We start from the raw sequence: 14723 nt of genomic DNA on the forward strand, positions 1-14723 counted from the left end.
CCTGGATCTTTGAGCTTTGGTGGGATACCTCCTTGAATCACGGCACAACATTCTTCAGTGAGAAGCACTATTTCCTTCTCTTGCCAACTCCTCTTTTCGTTGATAAGCTCTTTCAAACACTTTGCATATAGAGGCATCTACTCTAGTGCCTCGACCAGTGGGATATTTATCTCCAATTTCTTGAAGACTTCAAGAAATTTAGGGAAGTGTTGGTCCTTAGTCTCCTTGTTGAACCTTTGGGGGTATGGCAGCGGAGGTGTGAAGTTCACTCCCTGCCTGTGATCCTTGGTTGGTTCATTCATTGCTTCCTTTGAATTGTATGGCTGTTCCTCCTTTTCTTGAGTCTGCTTTGAAGTTTGTTTGCTTGCTGTTACATCCTTGTCATTGGCTTCCTCTTTTTCAGCTTGCTTCTTGTCATTTACCTTTGGCTTCTTGGTTGCTCCTTCATTTTTCACCAAGATTTTTCCACTCCTTAGTTGTATAGCTTTGCAATCTTCTTTCGGATTTGAAATTGTCACTTGGGAATGAGCTTGATGGTCTCTTAATAGCAATTTGCTTGGAAAGCTGTCCAGTCTTTCTTTCTATATTTTTCATGGAAGCTTCTTGATTTTTAGTTGTAAGTTCTTGGTTCTTCATCATTTTTTCCATCAAGAGTTCCAAATTGGTGATCATCTGAGAGTCTTGTGAGATTGGCTGGTTGTGAGATGTTGAGGGTTGATGGTAAGTGTTTTGATTGGTGGCTTGGTTATTGGATGGATGATGGTTAGAGTTGGGGTAAGTGTTTTGGGGTTTTCTGTATGTATTTTGATTATTATTCTGCTGGTTGTTGTGGTTTATGTTTTTCCAACTGTTTTGGTTTGAATTCCTTTGCCATGGCTATTGAGTCTGAGTGTGATTGTCTCCCTATCTGAGGTTGGGGTGGTTCTTCCAGGAGGGGTTGTAAGTGTCACTATAAACCTCATTGTGTCCAGAGCCTTGAGTGTGTATGTAATTCACTTGTTCTTGCTATTGATCTTCACAAGCTTCTTCACCTTGCCACCATGTGGTTGATGGCTGGCTTGTATTTACTGCTGCAACTTGGAGGCTATCAATTCTCTTGGCCATTTACTCAAATTGTTGCTGAATTTGCTGCTGCATCATTTTGTTTTGAGCTAGGATTGAGTCCACTCCTTCCAACTCCATCACTCCTTTCCTTTGTGATGGTTGGCGTTGCCTTTGGTGAGCAAAGAAATATTGGTTGTTAGCTACCATATCAATGAGATTTTGGGCCTCCTCTGCAGTTTTCATCAATTGTAAAGAGCCCCCGGCTGAATGATCTAGAGCCTCCTGAGCTTTCAATGTCAAGCCTTCATAAAAATTTTGCAATATGTCCCATTCATTGAATATTTCAGGAGGACACTTCCTGATTAGAGCCTTGTATCGTTCCCATGCCTCATAGAGAGGTTCAGCATCCATCTATGTGAATGTTTGTACTTCAGTCTTCAATCTAATAATCCTCTGAGGCGGGTAAAATTTGACAAAGAACTTGTTCACTAGATCTTCCCAATTGTTGATGCTATCTCTTGAAAATGACTCCAACCATTAAGTGGCTTTGTCTCTGAGGGAGAAAGGGAATAACAGTAGCTTGTAGATGTCAGGATGCACACCATTGGTTTTGATAGTATCACAAATCCTCAGAAAAGTGGATAAGTGTTGGTTTGGATCTTCAAGTGGTCCTCCTCCATAGGAGCAGTTGTTTTGAACCAAGGTGATAAGTTGTGGCTTCAGTTCAAAATTATTTGCATTAACATTTGGGGTAAGAATGCTACTCCCACAATGTCTAGGATTTGCAAATGTATATGAAGCCAAAACTCTCCTCTGTGGTGGATTGTTGTTGTTGTTGGTTGCTCCTGCTAGTAGATTTGGTGGATTTGTTGAGTGTTCCTCCATTTCCTGGAACTCTTCCTCTGATTCTTCCTCTCCAATAACACTTTTCCCTCTTGCTTCTCTTCTTAATCTCCTGAGGGTTCTTTCGTCTTGTTCACAAAAGGATGGGTATAGCTCTCCTTGTCCCTAACATACAAACCAAACATAAAAATCACACAAAACCAGAAAAACCAGGAAAACTTCACTCTATTGCTAAAGTGAGGTTTTAGTTAGCTTAAGCAAAAATTCAAACAGTTAGTGTGTTAGTCAAAAAGTAAAGAAACGGAAAAGAAAAAGTGCTTGATCTAGACCTTCACCTTCCTTAATCATTGTCAATCTAATCAATCCCCGGCAACGACACCAAAAACTTGATGTGTGGAAAACAATCCAACACAAAACACACCGGCAAGTGTACCGGGTCGCATCAAGTAATAAAAACTCACATAAGTGAGGTCGATCCCACTGGGATTGAAGGATTGAGCAATTTTAGTTAGGTGGTTGATTTAGTCAAGCAAATAAGTGTTGATTTGAGTGATTTGTATCTAACAGAAGTTAAATTGCATGAAATTTAAAGGGGGAGGGATAATTGACGAGAATTTAAAGCGTAGAAGAATTAAAAGAGCTGAATCTTAATGTGCAAGTAATGTAAATTGCAGTAACTTAGATTGCAAGAAACGTAAATAACTGAAACTTAAAATGAAAGAAATGTAAATAGCTTGAATCATAAAAGGACTTGGGCACTGAGATTCTAGAAATTAAACAAGCAAAAGTAAACGATAGTTAATAAAGAAGTAGAAGATGAATTGAGATGCAGCAGATCTAAACAAGAAAGGAAGAATTGCTTGAGAAACCAAACAGAAAGCAAAATGTAGCTTAATTGCAATAGCAAAAGGGAAGTTGAAGATCTCAGGGGTGGAGGAGACTAGAAAACAAGTCTAGATCTCAAGTCCTTCCTTGATCCAACAAGAGAATAATCGTAGAAAAGTAAAAGACAGATTGCAGAAGAAGTAGAGATAACAACAGTGGAAATACTTAGATCCAAATTACAATTCCTTCAATTATGCAGAAAAATAAACAGAAAGAGATCTCAAGGTGAGATTGAAACAGAATTTCTTCAATTCTCCACCCAAGATCCAGAACAAAGAGTAAAAAGTACAGAAGCAAAAACAAAGAAGAAGAGAGATCAATTCTCCTTTCCAATTCCCAAACTCCCAAAGCTAGAAAATAAAATTGAAAATTCAAAAGTAAGTAAGAAAAAAGTTAGCCAAAAGTTTTTTTCTAACTCAAACTAGCTTCTATTTATACACTTCCTATTTTTGGATTTTAGAATTTGGAGTGGGCTTTTTAATTTTTGTGAAGAATTGGATTTTATTTTATTTTTAGACTCAAAATTGAGTCATGGTGCACTCCCAGGGCACGACTCTGTTGAAATACCAAACTGAGCGCCCAAACTTTCTTTCCTTGCCCAATTTGGTGCGCGTCCCAGCCTTGTTCATGTTGCACTTCAATAGAGCTCAGTTGGAAAATTGAACTGAGCTCTATATCTTGTCTTGGGTGCGTCCAATTGCGCGTCCCAGCCCCTTTGTCCGTGTCAATTTGTGTGCATGGTTTCCTCCTTGGTGTGCTTCCTAGTGTGCTAATATGTGGGGAGTGGGAGGAGAGTAGCGCTCAGTTGGGAAAGAAAACTGAGCTCCCATTGTAGCGCCTGGTTGTGGGCTTCATGCTTCCAAGTTTGATCCTTGGTGGAAGCAATTTTGTGCTGATTTCCTTGGAAGAGTGGAGCGCTCCTTCCTTGCCTTTCATGAGGCTCCCTAGTTCGAACCCCTTTGAATGCATTTTAGCCAATTTTGGCTTATTTCCATTGCAAGGAGCATTCCTTGCTTCCCTTGGGTCATGAGTTCGAAACTTGGTGGCTTCATTCCTTGGAATTTTGCTTTAAATTTATTTTTGAAGAAGCCCGATAAAGCTCACTTAGTGAACTGAGCTTTATGCTCTTGCCTTGCTTTCTTTGATGCTCAGTTAACTAAGTTAACTTAGCTTTATGCCTTGCTCCCCTTTTTTTTGTTCTTTGTGAAGCTCGGTTCACTCACCCAACCTAGCTTCCCTCCTTTCTCAATGATGCCACGCTTTTCTTATTTTTTTTCTTTTCTTCACCTACAAGTAATCAAAACAACCAATCAAAGTATCACCGAATTCACAAGGTTTAAAGTTCATTATAAAATTCAATTAATTCTAGCTTAAACCTCATGATTTTGTGTCAATTAAAGGGTGGTTGATTGATTTCACCAATTCATGCAAGTCCACTCCAAATTACTTACTTACAATGCAAGAAAGTGCATAAAACCTAATGAAACAAGTGAAAATTGCTTGAAAAGCTAGCATAAGATGACTTGTCATCAATTTTATATTTTATTTATATTTTAATTATCAAAACCTCATAACCATTTGAATCCGCCTGACTAAGATTTACAAGGATGACCATAGCTTGCTTCAAGCCGACAATCTCCGTGGGATCGACCCTTACTCACGTAAGGTATTACTTGGACAACCCAGTGCACTTGCTAGTTAGTTACGTGGAGTTGTGAAGAAGTGTTGAGATCATGTTACGTGCACCATGTTTTTGGCGCCGTTGCAAGGGAATTAATAATTCGCGTACCAAACACCAAGAACACTTTGAAGATCATGATTAACATGAAGATCATATTTTTGAAAATTTTTAAGAAAAGAAAGACATGCAAGACACCAAACTTAGAAATTTTTAATGTTTAGACACTATGAATTTGAAAATGCATATGAAAAACAAGAAAAGACACAAAACAAGAAAATGTAAAGATCAAACAATGATAATCATCAAGAACAACTTGAAGATCAATGAAGAACACAATGCATGAGTTTTCGAAAATTTTAAGAAAAATTAAAACATGCAATTGACACCAAACTTAAAATTTGACACTAGACTCAAACAAGAAACATAATTTTTTTTGTTTTTATGGTCTTATTAATTTTTTTGTATTTTTTGAAAATTATTTTGAAAAAAAAAAGAAAATAAAGAGATACAAAATTTTTAATAAGAATTCCAAGAATCATGCAATTTTAGTCTAAAGCTTCGGTCCAAAAGAATTAGACATGGCCAAATGGCCAGCCAAGCTTTAGCAAAGCATTACATAGAACAGCAAAATTGATGGGAACCAAAAGGCTCCTGCACAGATAAGTGGAAACCTATCTTATGAAACGCTAGAATTCATTCTTAAAAATTCTGAAGAACGATTTTTTTTTTGAATTTTTCGAAAACTAAAATTTATTATTATTATTATTATTTTGAATGATTTTTCAAAAATAAAAATAAAAAAAACATAAACATAAAATAAAATTACCCAATCTAAGCAACAAGATGAACCGTCAGTTGTCCAAACTCGAACAATCCCCAGCAACGGCGCCAAAAACTTGGTGTGGGAAATCGTGATTCACACTTTTCACATCTTCGCACAACTAACCAGCAAGTGCACTGGGTCGTCCAAGTAATATCTTACGTGAGTAAGGGTCGATCCCACGGAGATTGTCGGCTTGAAGCAAGCTATGGTCATCCTTGTAAATCTCAGTCAGGCGGATTCAAATGGTTATGAAGTTTTGATAATTAAAATATAAATAAAACATAAAATAAAATAAAGTTACTTATGTAATTCACTGGTGGAAATTTCAGATAAGCGTATGGAGATGCTTTGTTACTTCTGAACCTCTGCTTTCCTATTGCCTTCTTCCAACCATGCGTGCTCCTTTCCATGGCAAGCTGTAAGATCCTCTCAGTAAAAATGGTCCTCTACGGTTTCTGCACGGCTAATCAACTGTCAGATTTCTCGTCTCGGATGAAAAATACCAGGCACAGCTACCGCATGGCTAATCATCTGTCGGTTCCCGCTAGCGTCGGAATAGGATCTATTGATCCTTTTGCACAATGTCACTGCTCCCAACATTCGCAAGTTTGAAGCTCGCCACAGTTGTCCCTTTCGAAATCCTACTCGGAATACCACAGACAAGGTTTAGACTTTCCGGATCCCAGGAATGCTGCCAATTGTTCTAGCCTATACCACGAAGATACTAATCTCATGGACTCGGTCCATGTATTAGATATCCAAGAGATACGCACTCAAGCTGTCGCCCAATGACTACGTTGAGCTCAGGTAGAACGGGAGTGGTTGTCAGGCACGCATTCATAGAATTGAGAATAATGACGAGTGTCATAGATGATATCATTCTCCAGATTGAAGTATGAGTGAGTATCTTAGAGAAGAAGTAGGCGTGAATTGAAAGAAAAACAATAGTACTTCCATTAATTCATGAAGAACAGCAGAGCTCCACACCTTAATCTATGGGGTGTAGAAACTCCACCGTAGAAAATACATAAGTGAAAAAGGTCTAGGCATGGCCGTGAGGCCAGCCTCCGAACGTGAAAAGATTATTAAAGTTACATATCGTGATCAAAAGATAGATAAAAGTAGCTTTTATACTAAACTAGTAACTAGGGTTTACAGAAAATGAGTAACTAAGTGCAGATAGTGCAGAAATCCACTTCCGGTTCCCACTTGGTGTGTGCTTGGGCTGAGCATTGAAGCTTTTTCGTGCATAGGCTGTTCCTGGAGTTAAACGCCAGCTTGGGTGCCAGTTTGGGCGTTTTACGCCAGAAAGTTTTAGGCTGGCTTTGGACGCCAATTTGGGCCATCAAATCTCAGGCAAAGTATGGACTATTATATATTGCTGGAAAGCCCAGGATGTCTACTTTCCAACGCAATTAAGAGCGTGCCAATGGAGCTTCTGTAGATCCAAAAAATTCACTTTGAGCACCGGAGGGTCAGAATCCAACAGCATCTGCAGTCCTTTTTCAGCCTCTGAATCAGATTTTTGCTCAGGTTCCTCAATTTCACCCAGAAAATACATAAAATCATAGAAAAACACACAAACTCATAGTAAAGTCCAAAAATGTGATTTTTGAATAAAACTAATAAAAATATAATAAAAGGTAACTAAAACATACTAAAAACTATGTAAAAACAATGCCAAAAGGGTATAAATTAGCCGCTCATCAGTCAACGACCCTTTAGTTAGGCTTTCAAATAGCACTCCCAAACCAGTTGGTTTTAGGGTACTAGGTGTTGAAACACCCCTGAGAATTTACTTGCCCAGGTCTCTCTTCTTGACACATCTTCACCACAAGCATCTACTAGGATTTCTAACTCTTTTGAGATATTTAGTGTTTCCTTCCATCCTAGTAGTTGATGCTCAGAGCCTTGGGTCTTTGTTGCTTACTACTTCTTGGTTCTATGGATATTCAAGGGACATCCTTAGCCTCTACTTGTCATACCCTCTAAGTGTAGTTGCTTATCATGACTTATTTTCTTTCAAGTTCATCCAAGGTCCTATACTTAGTTCCTTATCTCTTAATTTTGAATGGTCTCACTTGGTCTTAGTCTCTTTTACTTTTGTTTTTGCACAACTCACCATGGACTCTTATGGAAACAAACTATTCTTTTATTGACGCTAGTATAACTTGAATAACATTTTCTTTTCTCAAATTAAAGCATAGGTCATAAAGGACTCATAAAAGACATCAAAACATAAAGAAATTAAACATAAACTATCCTAACATTGCAACTATTAGCAAATAGAAATTCAAAGTTTTAAATTGTCAATTGGTGTGCGAAATCGTGATCATTCCTTCTTTGGTAACGGCGCTAAAAACTCAATACGACGTTCATGTTCTTAATTCTGTTTCACAACTTCGTACAACTAACCAGCAAGTGCACTGGGTCGTCCAAGTAATAAACCTTACGTGAGTAAGGGTAGATCTCACGGAGATTGTCGGCTTGAAGCAAGCTATGGTCACCTTGTAGATCTCAGTCAGGCGGATTCAACTGATTTTATGAATTGATAAGTAAAAGATAAATAAAATATAAAATAGGATAGTGGTACTTATGTAATTCATTGGTGAGAATTTCAGATAAGCGTATAGAGATGCTTTCATCCCTCTGAACCTCTGCTTTCCTGCTGTCTTCATCCAATCCTTCCTACTCCTTTCCATGGCAAGCTGTATGTTAGGCATCACCATTGTCAATGGCCACCTGTCCTCTCAGTGAAAATGGTCCAATGCGCTGTCACTGCATGGCTAATCATCTGTCGGTTCTCGATCATACTGGAATAGGATCTATTAATCTTTTTGCGTCTGTCACTACGCCCAGCACTCGCGAGTTTGAAGCTCGTCACAGTCATTCAATCCCTGAATCCTACTCGGAATACCACAGACAAGGTTTAGACTTTCCGGATTCTCAAGAATGGCCGTCCATGGGTTCTAACTTATACCACGAAGACACTAATAACTCGGACTCGGTCCCCTGTATTAGATATCCAAGAGATATCCATTCAATCTAAGGTAGAACGGAAGTGGTTGTCAGGCACGCGTTCATAAGTTGAGAATGATGATGACTGTCACGATCATCACATCCATCATATTGAAGTGAGAATGAATATCTTAGAAGCGGAATAAGTTGAATTGAATAGAAAAACAGTAGTACTTTGTATTAATCTTTGAGGAACAGCAGAGCTCCACACCTTAATCTATGGTGTGTAGAAACTCTACCGTTGAAAATACACAAGTGATAAATGTTCAGGCATGGCCGAATGGCCAGCCCTCACAAAAGTCTAAGATAGCATAAAATTAATCAAAGATGATCCAAAGATATAAACATAATAGTAAAAAGTCCTATTTATACTAAACTAGTTACTAGGGTTTGCAGAATTGAGTAAATGATGCAGAAATCCACTTCTGGGGCCCACTTGGTGTGTGCTTGGGCTGAGCATTGAGCTTTACACGTGTAGAGGCTTCTCTTGGAGTTGAACGCCAGTTTGTAGCCTGTTTCTGGCATTGAACTCCACTTTGCAACCTGTTTCTGGCGTTTGACTCCAGAATGCAGCATGGAACTGGCGTTGAACGCCAGTTTATGTCATCTATCCTTATTCAAAGTATGGACTATTATATATTTCTGGAAAGCTCTGGATGTCTACTTTCCAACGCTATTGAGAGCGCGTCATTTGGAGATCTGTAGCTCCAAAAAATTTATTCTGAGTGCAGAGAGGTCAGAATCCAACAGCATCAGCAGTCCTTTTTTAGCCTGATTCAGATTTTTGCTCAAGTCCCTCAATTTCAGCCAGAAATTACCTGAAATCACAGAAAAATATAAAAACTCATAGTAAAGTCCAGAAATGTGATTTTTAATTAAAAACTAATAAAAATATAATGAAAATTAATTAAATCATACTAAAAACATACTAAAAACAATGCCAAAAAGCGTATAAATTATCCGCTCATCACAACACCAAACTTAAATTGTTGTTTGTCCTCAAGCAACTAAAAATCAAATAGGATAAAAAGAAGAGAATATACTATAAATTCCAAACTATCAATGAAACTTAGCTCCAATTAAATGAGCGGGACTAGTAGCTTTTTGCCTCTTGAATAGTTTTGGCATCTCACTTTATCCCTTGAGGTTCAGAATGATTGGCATCTATAGGAACTCAGAATTCAGATAGTGTTATTGATTCTCCTAGTTCATTATGTTGATTCTTGAACACAGCTACTTTATGAGTCTTGGTCGTGGCCCTAAGCACTTTGTTTTCCAGTATTACCACCGGATACATAAATGACGCAGACACATAATTGGGTGAACCTTTTCAGATTGTGACTCAGCTTTGCTAGAGTCCCCAATTAGAGGTGTCCAGGGTTCTTAAGCACACTCTTTCTTTTTCTTTGGACCTCGACTTTAACCGCTCAGTCTCAAGTTTTCACTTGACACCTTCACGCCACAAGCACATGGTTAGGGACAGCTTGGTTTAGCCGCTTAGGCCAGGATTTTAATCCTTTAGGCCCTCCTATCCACTGATGCTCAAAGCCTTGGATCCTTTTTATTACCCTTGCCTTTTGGTTTTAATGGCTACTGGCTTTTTGCTCTTGCCTTTTGGTTTTAAGAGCTTTTGGCTTTTTCTGCTTGCTTTTTCTTTTTTTTTTCTTTCTATTTTTTTTGCCAATTATTTTTATGATTTTTCAGATTATCTAATAACATTTCTCCTGTTCATCATTCTTTCAAGAGCCAATATATTTAACATTCATAAACAACAATTTCAAAAGACATATGCACTGTTCAAGCATTCATTCAGAAAACAAAAAGTATTGTCACCATATCAAAATAATTAAACTAGTTTCAAGGATGAATTCGAAACCATGTACTTCTTGTTCTTTTGTAATTAAAATATTTTTCATTTAAGAGAGGTGATGGATTCATAGGACATTCATAACTTTAAGGCATAGACACTTAAATACTAATGATCATGTAATAAAGACACAAACATAAATAAAACATAAGGCTTAAAAACCGAAAAACAGGAAAATAAATAAACAAGGAGATTAAGGAATGAGTCCACCTTAGTGAGGGTGGCGTCTTCCTCTTCTTGAAGAACCATGGTGCTTTTGAGCTCCTCTATGTCTCTTCCTTGTCTTTGTTGTTCCTCCCTCATAGCTCTTTGATCTTCTCTAATTTCATGGAGGATGATGGAATGCTCTTGGTGCTCCATCCTTAGTTGTCCCATGTTGGAACTTAATTCACCTAGGGAAGTGTTGATTTGTTCCCAGTAGTTTTGTGGAAGGAAGTGCATCCCTTGAGGCATCTCAGGGATTTCATGATGAGGAATTTCCTTATGCTCATGTTGAGGTCCATGCTCTCTTGTTTGCTCCATCCTTTTCTTAGTGATGGGCTTATCCTCTTCAATAAGGATGTCTCCCTCTATGTTGATTCCGGCCGAATTGTAGAGGTGGCAAATGAGGTGAGGAAAGGCTAACCTTGCCAAATTGGAGGACTTGTCAGCCACCTTGTAGAGTTCTTGAGGTATGATCTCATGAACTTCCACTTCCTCCCCAATCATGATGCTATGGATCATGATGGCCCGGTCTACAGTAACTTCAGACCGGTTGCTAGTAGGAATGATTGAGCGTTGAATGAACTCTAACCATGCTCTAGCTACTGGTTTGAGGTCAAGCCTTCTTAGTTGAACCGGCTTGTCCTTTGAGTCAATTTTCCATTGAGCTCCTTCCACACATATGTCCATGAGGACTTGGTCCAACCTTTGATCAAAGTTGACCCTTCTTGTGTAGGGGCGTGCGTTTTCTTCCATCATTGGCAAGTTAAACGCCAGCCTTACATTTTCCGGACTGAAATCTAAGTATTTTCCCCGAACCATAGTAATCCAATGCTTTGGATTTGGGTTCACACTTTGATCATGGTTCCTTGTGATCCATGCATTTGTATAGAACTCTTAAACCATTAGGATCCCGACTTGTTGAATGGGGTTGGTGAGAACTTCCCAACCTCTTCTTTGAATCTCAAGTCGGATCTCCGGATACTCATTCCTTTTAAGTTTGAAAGGAACCTCAGGGATCACTTTCTTCTTGGCCACAACTTCATAGAAGTGGTCTTGATGGACCTTAGAGATGAATCTCTCCATCTCCCATGACTCAGAGATGGAAGCAATTGCCTTCCCTTTCCTCTTTCTAGAGGTTTCTCTGGCCTTAGGTGCCATGAATGGTTATGGAAAAACAAAAAGCTATGCTTTTACCACACCAAACATAAAATGGTTGCTGGTCCCCGAGCAAAAGAAGAAAGAAAGAAGTATAAGAAGAAGAAAAATAGAGGAGAGGGAGAGAGAGATGGTTTTGGCCAAGGGAACGAAGAGAGGGTTTTGTTGTGTGAAAATGAAAAGGGAATGAGGGTTTTTGGGGAAGAGAGGATGGATGTGATTGGTGAAGAGGTGATGGGGAAGAGTGATTGAGTTGATTGGTGAGGGGTATTTGGGGAAGAGAGTTATGGAAAGGTGTGAAGAGGAGAGAAGAAGTAGGTGGGGATCCTGTGGGGTCCACAGATCCTGAGGTGTTTGAGGATTTCTCATCCCTGCACCTTTTAAACGTGCAAAAATGCCCTATATATGCAATCCTGGCATTTAACACCAGACTGCAGCATGTTTCTGGCGTTAAACGCCACTTCCTTGCTTGTTTTGGGCGTTCAACGCCAGTCTATAGCATGTTTCTGGCATTGAACGCCAGTATGGTGCATGTTTCTGGCGTTAAATGCCAGTCTGAAGCTTGTTTCTGGCGTTTAACGCCAGCTTTCCTCTAGGTGCAATCCTGGCGTTTAAACGTCAGACTGTTGCTTATTTCTGGCATTTAACGCCAGTTTCATGCTCTGTTCTGGCGTTAAACGCCAGCCAGATGCTCCTTACTGGCGTTTAAACGCCAGTAAGCCCTTCCTCCAGAGTGTGCTATTTTCAATGCTATTTTTCATTTTGTTTTCGATTTTTCAGTAGTTTTTGTGACTCCACATGATCATCAACCTAATAAAACATGAAATAACAAAGAGAAAATGAAATAAAAATGATTAAATAACATTGGGTTGCCTCCCAACAAGTGCTTCTTTTATGGCCTCCCAACACCAAACTTAGAGTTTGACTGTGGGGGCTTTGGTTGACTCTACAGTGAGAGAAGCTTTTCATGCTTCCTCTCTATGGTTACAGAAGGAGATCCTTGAGTTTTAAACACAAGGTTGTCCTTATTCAGTTGAAGGACTAATTCTCCTCTGTCCACATCAATAACAGCTCTTGCTGTGGCTAGGAAAGGTCTTCCAAGGTTGATGGATTCATCCTCATCCTTCCCAGTATCCAAGATTATGAAATCAGCAGGGATGTAAAAGCCTTCAACCTTTACTAGGACGTCCTCTACTTGTCCATAAGGTTATTTTCTGGAGTTGTCTGCTATCTCTAATGAGATTCTGGCAGCTTGCACCTCAAAGATTCCCAGTTTCTCCATTACAGAGAGTGGCATGAGGTTTATCCCTGACCCAAGGTCACATAGAGCCTTCTCAAAGGTCATGGTGCCTGGTGCACGAATTATGAATCACACTTTTCACAACTCGTACCACTGACCAGCAAGTGCACTGGGTCGTCCAAGTAATACCTCACGTGAGTAAGGGTCGAATCCCACAGAGATTGTTGGTTTGAAGCAATCTATGGTTATCTTGTAAATCTTAGTCAGGAAGTCAATTATTTTTATCAGTTGAATTGCAAATAAACAATAGAGCATGGATTAAAGGTTACTTGTTATGCAGTAATGGAGAATATGTTGGAGTTTTGGAGATGCTTTGTCTTCTGAATCTCTGCTTTCCTCTGTCTTCTTGTTCACGCACGCACATCCTCCTATGGCAAGCTGTGAGTTGGTGGATCACCGTTGTCAATGGCTACCTTCCATCCTTCCAGTGAAAACTACGCTCACGCGCTCTGTCACAGCACGGCTAATCACCGGTTGGTTCTCGATCCGGTTGGAATAGGATTTACTATCCTTTTGCGTCTGTCACTAACGCCCAGCCTTCAGGAGTTTGAAGCTCGTCACAGTCATTCAATCCTTGAATCCTACTCGGAATACCACAGACAAGGTTTAGACTTTCCGGATTCTCATGAATGCCGCCATCAGTTCTAGCTTATACCACGGAGATTCTGATTGAGGAATCTAAGAGATACTCATTCAATCGTATATAGAACGGAGGTGGTTGTCAGGCACACGTTCATGATTTGAGGAAGGTGATGAGTGTCACAGATCATCACCTCCATCACAGTTAAGCGCGAATGAACATCTTAGATATGAACAAGCGTGTTTGAATGGAAAACAGAAATACTTGCATTAATTCATCGAGACACAGCAGAGCTCCTCACCCCCAACAATGGGGTTTAGAGACTCATGCCGTCAGAGAATACAAAGTTTAGATCTAAAATGTCATGAGATGTAAAAAATAAGTCTCTAAAAGTTGTTTAAATACTAAACTAGTAGCCTAGGTTTACAAAAAATGAGTAAACTATGATGGATGATGCAGAGATCCACTTATGGGGCCCACTTGGTGTGTGATGGGCTGAGATTTAAGCAATTCACGTGCAGAGGCCATTTTTAGAGTTGAACGCCAGTTTTTGTGCCAGTTTGGGCGTTCAACTCCAGCTTTTGATCCTTTTCTGGCGCTGGACGCCAGAATTGGGCAGAGAACTGGCGTTGAACGCCAGTTTACGTCATCTATCCTTGTACAAAGTATGGATTATTATATATTGCTGGAAAGCCCTGAATGTCTACTTTCCAACGCAATTGGAAGCATGCCATTTCGAGTTCTGTAGCTCCAGAAAATCCATTTTGAGTGCAGGGAGGTCAGAATCCAACAGCATCAGCAGTCCTTTTTCAGCCTGAATCAGATTTTTGCTCAGCTCCTTCAATTTCAGCCAGAAAAATACCTGAAATTACAGAAAAACACACAACTCATAGTAAAGTCCAGAAATATGAATTTTTCCTAAAAACTAATGGAAATAAACTAAAAACTAACTAGATCATACTCAAAACTATATGAAATTAACCCCAAAAAGCGTATAAAATATCCGCTCATCACAACACCAAACTTAAACTGTTGCTTGTCCTCAAGCAACTAGACAAATAAAATAGAAGACTAATAGGTTGAGAAGCAATAATATCTCAGAGTTTTTGAGTGAAGCTCAGATTCTAATTAGATGAGCGGGACTAGTAGCTTTTTGCTTCTGAACAGTTTTGGCATCTCACTTTATCCATTGAAGCTCAGAGTGATTGGCATCTATAGGAACTTAGAATTCAGATAGTGTTATTGATTCTCCTATTTCAGTGTGATGATTCTTGAACACAGCTATTTTATGAGTCTTGGCCGTGGCCCTAAGCACTTTGTTTT

This window comes from Arachis hypogaea, chromosome 11 (genome assembly GCF_003086295.3).
Source record: "Arachis hypogaea cultivar Tifrunner chromosome 11, arahy.Tifrunner.gnm2.J5K5, whole genome shotgun sequence".
NCBI classification, from domain to species: Eukaryota; Viridiplantae; Streptophyta; class Magnoliopsida; order Fabales; family Fabaceae; genus Arachis; species Arachis hypogaea.